At 39.0% G+C, this 6000-nt stretch overlaps 1 protein-coding gene across 6 annotated transcripts in view; it reads right to left on the bottom strand.

Moving 5' to 3' along the window:
* The window catches only part of LOC108245011 (neural cell adhesion molecule 2), a 444548-nt gene that overhangs the window by 105918 nt on the left and 332630 nt on the right, over nucleotides 1–6000 (bottom strand). The gene's annotated exons all lie outside the window — the stretch shown is intronic.

Genomic DNA, 6000 nt, shown 5'->3' with positions numbered 1-6000 from the left:
CCCCCCCCCCCAGACTATTCCAAGTTTTACACAAACAGTAGTTGCTATAAAGAATAGTTTGTTTCTAATCAAAGCTGAACTTCTTTCAGAATTCCTCGGAACAACAGAGCTTTCCTTCCATCCGGAGCGTTCACACACAGATTGGTTTCCATTAGACACATGGCTGTTTTGCAACAAGCTTGTCAGTCAAATGGTACAACACAAATGGGATCCCTCCTGCCTGTGGTTATCACTAACGACAGTTGAACAACAGTAGGGTGCAAATTTCAAACGCTGTGAAAGAAAGAGAACCAGCTAATGGTTTTGGTGTCTTTTCTGGGGGAAAACCAATTCTTTTGGATCCTCGATTTCAAATCAGGGAAGGAAATTCTGCCTTCCATGAACCTTCAGCAAAAATACCACGGTTTCACAGTATTAAAACAAACATCTTAAAATGCATCACAATTTATTTGCTTTTGCTTCAAAACGAACATGAGTTTGTATTACATTTGCTGCCAAATGATATCCCACACTGCTGTATTGTTATTTTAATTCTGATGCTTTTTTAACCAATTTGTGATCAGCATTTTTTTTATTCATAACACTTATAAGTTTTAACATGAGGACTGAAGTTTTAATTTAACGCTACTCGTTGGCAAAATTATAAAGACCAGTCAAAAAAAAAATCACAAGGAAACAAAATGTTCCACACAAGGCAACATCTATAAAAGGAGACATTTGGGGTTAACTTGTATGCACTGATATGCTCAGATGTGTTAAGTATGCAGATAAAAGTGCTTTGTTTACATTGAATGCGTACCCACATTTCAGTATCACTTATCAACACCTCCGGGAAACCACTAAGCTCCTTTAAACTGCACCATATAATATAGTTCAGGATAGACTCTTTATATTTGAAATCATAGTTTGCACTGAGAACCTTTATTCATTAGTATTGAGAACAAACTTAAGATTGAAATTTAATTTAAATGTAGCCTCATTGTTGTTTTTATTCATAGTTATTTATAGTTTATTTCATATTCTAAAGTAATTGTGCCCATATGACTAACTCTCTGCTCTTTGTAAAGTAACATTGAGAGCCTGATGAGTCAATGTTATTGAATTAATTAGTTAGGTTATTAGCCTCCATACTGACTCTAAAGTATAGCTTATATATAGTCCACCTTCTAACAGGCTAACTCTTGTAGCTTGTTGCAAACGTTTGTTTCAGCGTTATCTTGAAAACAAAGACCAGTGCTGCTTCTCTGGTAGATGACCTCAGACTGAGTTATCAGTCGGATAAAACACACAACCAACCAACTACGTCTTTTTTTACGAGCATAAACGTTTAGAGGAATCTGCTTCTGTACACAACCGAATGACTCGGAGGAACAGGTGGGAGAGACGGAGCGCTGTGTGAGCGGAGGGGGGAATAAAAGAAACCGAAAATCTCTTTGTCTCTGGTAACTTATTAAAAAGGAGCTTATACCATCGTCACAGTAAGAGAAAAAACGTAGTGCTTTTAACACTGACTTTTTAATACTTTGAAACTGGCAACTAGAACATTCGTAGTTAGGTAACATGTATTTGTATCAGCGGTGGAGAAAAACATTGCAGTAGAGGTGGCTGTGGAACCAACTTGGCAAAGTCAAACTCAAACTAATCAAAGGCCATTTGTCTGCACCTATTGTGGCCAATATAATGACACACAATAGGTGCTCCAATGAAGGTTTTAAAGGCAGCTATCTGAAAAGGAGTTGGACAGCAGCCGTATCTCACGTGTGTTTATAAAAAAAGAGGGAATGAACAAGTTGCAGATGAGATGCAGACAGAGAGCATCTGAATTACAGCTGACAATGTGTCTAGATGTCGAATGTGATGAGTAATGATTGGCAGCTCAGCGGGGAGAAGGTCATTCCTGGGCCACGGGCTCCTGACGCAGCGGTAGTCACACCACATTGCTGATGTTTGATGAGCCTGTCATATCTCAGCTCGCCATCTTTAACCATCCGTTGGAGCCGGTTAGGACCAACATCCAAACCCCACGCAGAGACACACACCGACTAGCTGAATATTAATAACACCCTAATGGATGGTAATACGCTCTACAACACTGTAAACCAGCTCAGGGCGCCTGTCAATAATCGAGGAAATGATGAAATCATTAGCTGCTGCTTCTCGGGGGAGGATAGCTGCAGCCTGCGGCAGCATCACACTCAGCCTGCTCTTCAGCTGGATGTCGTGACCCCAGGCTGCCTATAGATGGCAGGAGAGAGGCACCGCCATAACTCCATCTTTGATACAGGAGCTGATTTATCAACACATCTGCTAACCTCTGTCATGTAACTCAGTTATAGCTGGTCAGCAGCATCACTCAGCAGGAATAATTAGAAAAAACTAGTAGGCTGGTGATGCACACATTTATGCTTCAAATACATACAATTATGATTTGTATCCAACTATGGCACACACTTAGTCACAATAAATGTGAATGCGCTGCCGTCTGTTAGCAAAATATCTCATGAACAACTGGACAAATTTTAATCAAACTCCCAGAAAGTAATCATTGAATGAACATCTACAACTGATTAACTTCTGGATTCAATCCAATTCAGGATGGCTGCCACAGCTAATCAACATTAACAAACACCAAAATGGCCGTAACTTAGACAATATTACAGACACCGAGTTAAAATTAGGTGTGGTGGCAGCCGAGAGTCATTCACAACACATACTCTGAGCGTGACATCCTGTGCCAGCGCATGTGATCAAACTTTATTTTGAAGGTTAAACCGAAACGGCGACAAGTCCAACATGGGATGATTCTAGTCTAAAACTCCAGCATGAAAGGTGGCAGGTGACATTTTTTCAAGGAATGTTAAGCCTCTGAATCTGTAACAATGAAAATTAGTCAGTCTTTTTTGTGTGTGTGTGCCAATAAGTACTTTTTAAATAAATAAGTCAGCTTCCTAAATAACATTATATGAGACTAACGTCTATGAAACATCTTTGAGAGGATTTCACTTTGTCCTTAGTATGCTCATACTCTGCTGAATTAGACTGAAACATAGGAGAAACACCCAATTTCTGCTCACTGAGAAACTCATACATGGTTTCAGATTCATTCAAATGCTGTTCTCAGGCTGATTAATCATGTCTATTTAACCCTGTGCCCTTCCCCAGTGCCTGTGTCTAACTTAAGGCACATTCCAATCAGCCCTTCAAGTACTTTAAAGGTTTTCAATTATTAATTGATTCCACATCGTTCATGGTGTGCGTGATTGATCGCGTAATAAGTCGCTCGCAAGAAGCGGCAGGTGGAAGAAAAATGGCCCGAGTCTTTTCTGTTCTACTCCAGTCATCAGTGTGAATAATAGAAATCGGCTCACACTGGAAAATGTAAGAGTTCGGTTGGCATTTTTTAAGTTGAAACGCACATCACAACATCTCGGCTGCAAATGTGCACTGGCATTTTAATGAGACCGCTGACTGGATTTGAAAAATGACACAGAGAATTTGTTTACTCTTGCCGGGAGGAGACAACACGAGACATGCTAATTATGTCAATTTTCAGGCACGGGTTGTTTTTCTTCAATCGGCTTATTAAGGTGCGCGGGTCAATATGTTATGAGCCTGGTAACAATTATCAGCTCCAATTATTATCTCTTTTGAGAAGCACTGGAGACAGGCAAAATAAGACAACAAACAAAAACATTGATTGCCATTTGTAAAGTGTCAGAGATGGTCGATAATCTACCTTACTTCAGCTTCCCTAACAACAGGGAGCCAGGAATGGTTTCAGCATCTGAAGAATCTCGTGGAGAAAAAAAAAAGAAAACAAGCAAGAATCTCCCCTCACAGTTGCTTATTTAAACCTTTAAATGGGTTTGGCACTGAGAAAAGTTAACAAAATAAATTACTGGCAGGTGCTCCACTAAACCTAATAATCCTTCTAGTATTCTGCCTGTTTTAAGGTAATTACTACCATCAGTGTAATTCCCAGTTCATACACACCATGTCCACAGTGATCTTTGCTGTCAGATGTCACCAAGAAAGTATTTTGGAGCAAAATACATCTAACATGAGTAGACCCACACCATAGATGACCATAAAGCATTTCTAGTAAGTCTAATCCTAACTATCATTAAAAGCAAAAGTCGATCCATGATTTACTCGGTCACATTCTCTTACAAAACTAGTTTAAAAGCAAAATTAAAACTTCCCACATCATTCCAGCTGATACTCTGTCAAACTGATAACCAAAGCAAAATGGAAAAAAACAGATGTTATAAAAGTTAAAAGGGAAGATAATGAATAAAAGCTCAGCAGCTCAATCTTAAGTGAGTTTCATGTTTCCCAATAATTCATAACTGGTACAGTTTTATTGTCCCACCCCACCCATGGGTGGCATAATGACTTAACTTATTTTTACTACAGTTTTCCTTCTTCTGATCTGCACAAACATGAGCAGAAAACAGGAATTAAAACAACTGAAACCAAAGCCAAAAGAAAGAAAACAAGTGTGCTCAAATTAGAAAACACAAAGTAAAGTTTGTCTGACTTTGTCTAAAGTCTAAATCATCAGTAACATAATTGTAGCTACTTGGCTAATTTATTTTCTTTAGTGTTTCGGCTGTCTGTTTTTTTTTCTTTTTTTGGGAGGACAGAAAAAACTCCACCTCAGGCATGCTAACATTAGCTAAACTGTTGTGACTTGAAGCAAAAAGAAACATTTGCATTTAACCTTGAACACTTCAAACAGCAGAAACTAAAATGTGTCTAAATTAAAACATTTATACATCTACTTGCAGGCAATTTGATTTGAGAAGTTTGAATGCTGAATGAATGCTTTCGTAGGGAGCTAATGCTAACACTAACATGACACGGGCTCAAGTATCAACAAGGTTAAAGAAAAGTACAGTCCACTTCAGGAGTGTCTGAAATAGATTAAGAGTATTTCATGTTTAAAGCTAAGAAATTTGTCAAATAGTAAAATGATGACCAAAACTGAGCATTTACATATTTCAGCCACAAATAGTCTATTGGTTTTACCTTTTTTGTGGTGTCCAAGTCTTAACATGCTATGCTTCAGATTCATACTTGCCAACCGACCCGCATTGGGTGGGACAGTCCCACATTTAGCCCCCCCTGTCCCTTGTCCCGCATCACCCTGTGCGGGACAGCCAAAAGTCCCGCATTTGGCCCTGACACGCCACACTTTGTATTTCTCACGCAAAAAAAAAGACACATGCACATGGCCTTTTTGTCACTTTAACACTATATTTAGCGAGTTTTTAAGATCCCTCTAGCATTTTTTTAAAGCGACTAGCGACAAATCTAGTGACTTTGGCGGCTAAATGTGAGAAAGCACTCATTCTGCAGCGTACTGTAAGCCCCGCCCACTTCCCCAAGCACTGACAGCTGTCAATCTCACAGCAGAGAGGAGACCCGCTCCACTCTGTGTCCACAGTGGCGCTCCCGCACGCCCCCTCGAGCATGTGCAGGAGCGCGATTGTTTTCGTGTGAGTCGTGTTGTCATCTGATGACAGAGAGCTAAAGATGGAGAGGCAGAAAGATAAAGATGTAGGCATGAAAGAAAGCTTTTCAAAGTGGTTGAAAGACAGCAGGAAGTTCTGTCTGAGCATAAAGAGGAGGCCTGGAAATGTTCAGGTTAGCTAAAGCTACTAATTACTCATAAATAACAAGTTACAGCTGTTTACTGATCAGTATTTACAATATAACAGCTGAGAGGATGGAGAGAAAGATCAAAACTTGAAAGCCCTGATCTTAAGCAACTATGAGATTCCTCCATTAATTTAATTTTGAAATCCAAGTAAAAATATTTTGAGTATGTGTTTAATAAACCGTTTTTAAATCCAATGTGTAATATGTAAGCTTATCCTATATTTCAACTGTCAGAAGAATGTCGTTCTTTATATTAAATTCAATCTCAAAGTAATAAAACATTAAATATTTAGATTTTCATGGTCTTTTCCACTTATAATACATACTGATTCCAAC

This window comes from Kryptolebias marmoratus, linkage group LG23, assembly GCF_001649575.2.
Source record: "Kryptolebias marmoratus isolate JLee-2015 linkage group LG23, ASM164957v2, whole genome shotgun sequence".
Classification (NCBI taxonomy): Eukaryota; Metazoa; Chordata; class Actinopteri; order Cyprinodontiformes; family Rivulidae; genus Kryptolebias; species Kryptolebias marmoratus.
This window is presented reverse-complemented; position numbering and strand designations above follow the sequence as displayed.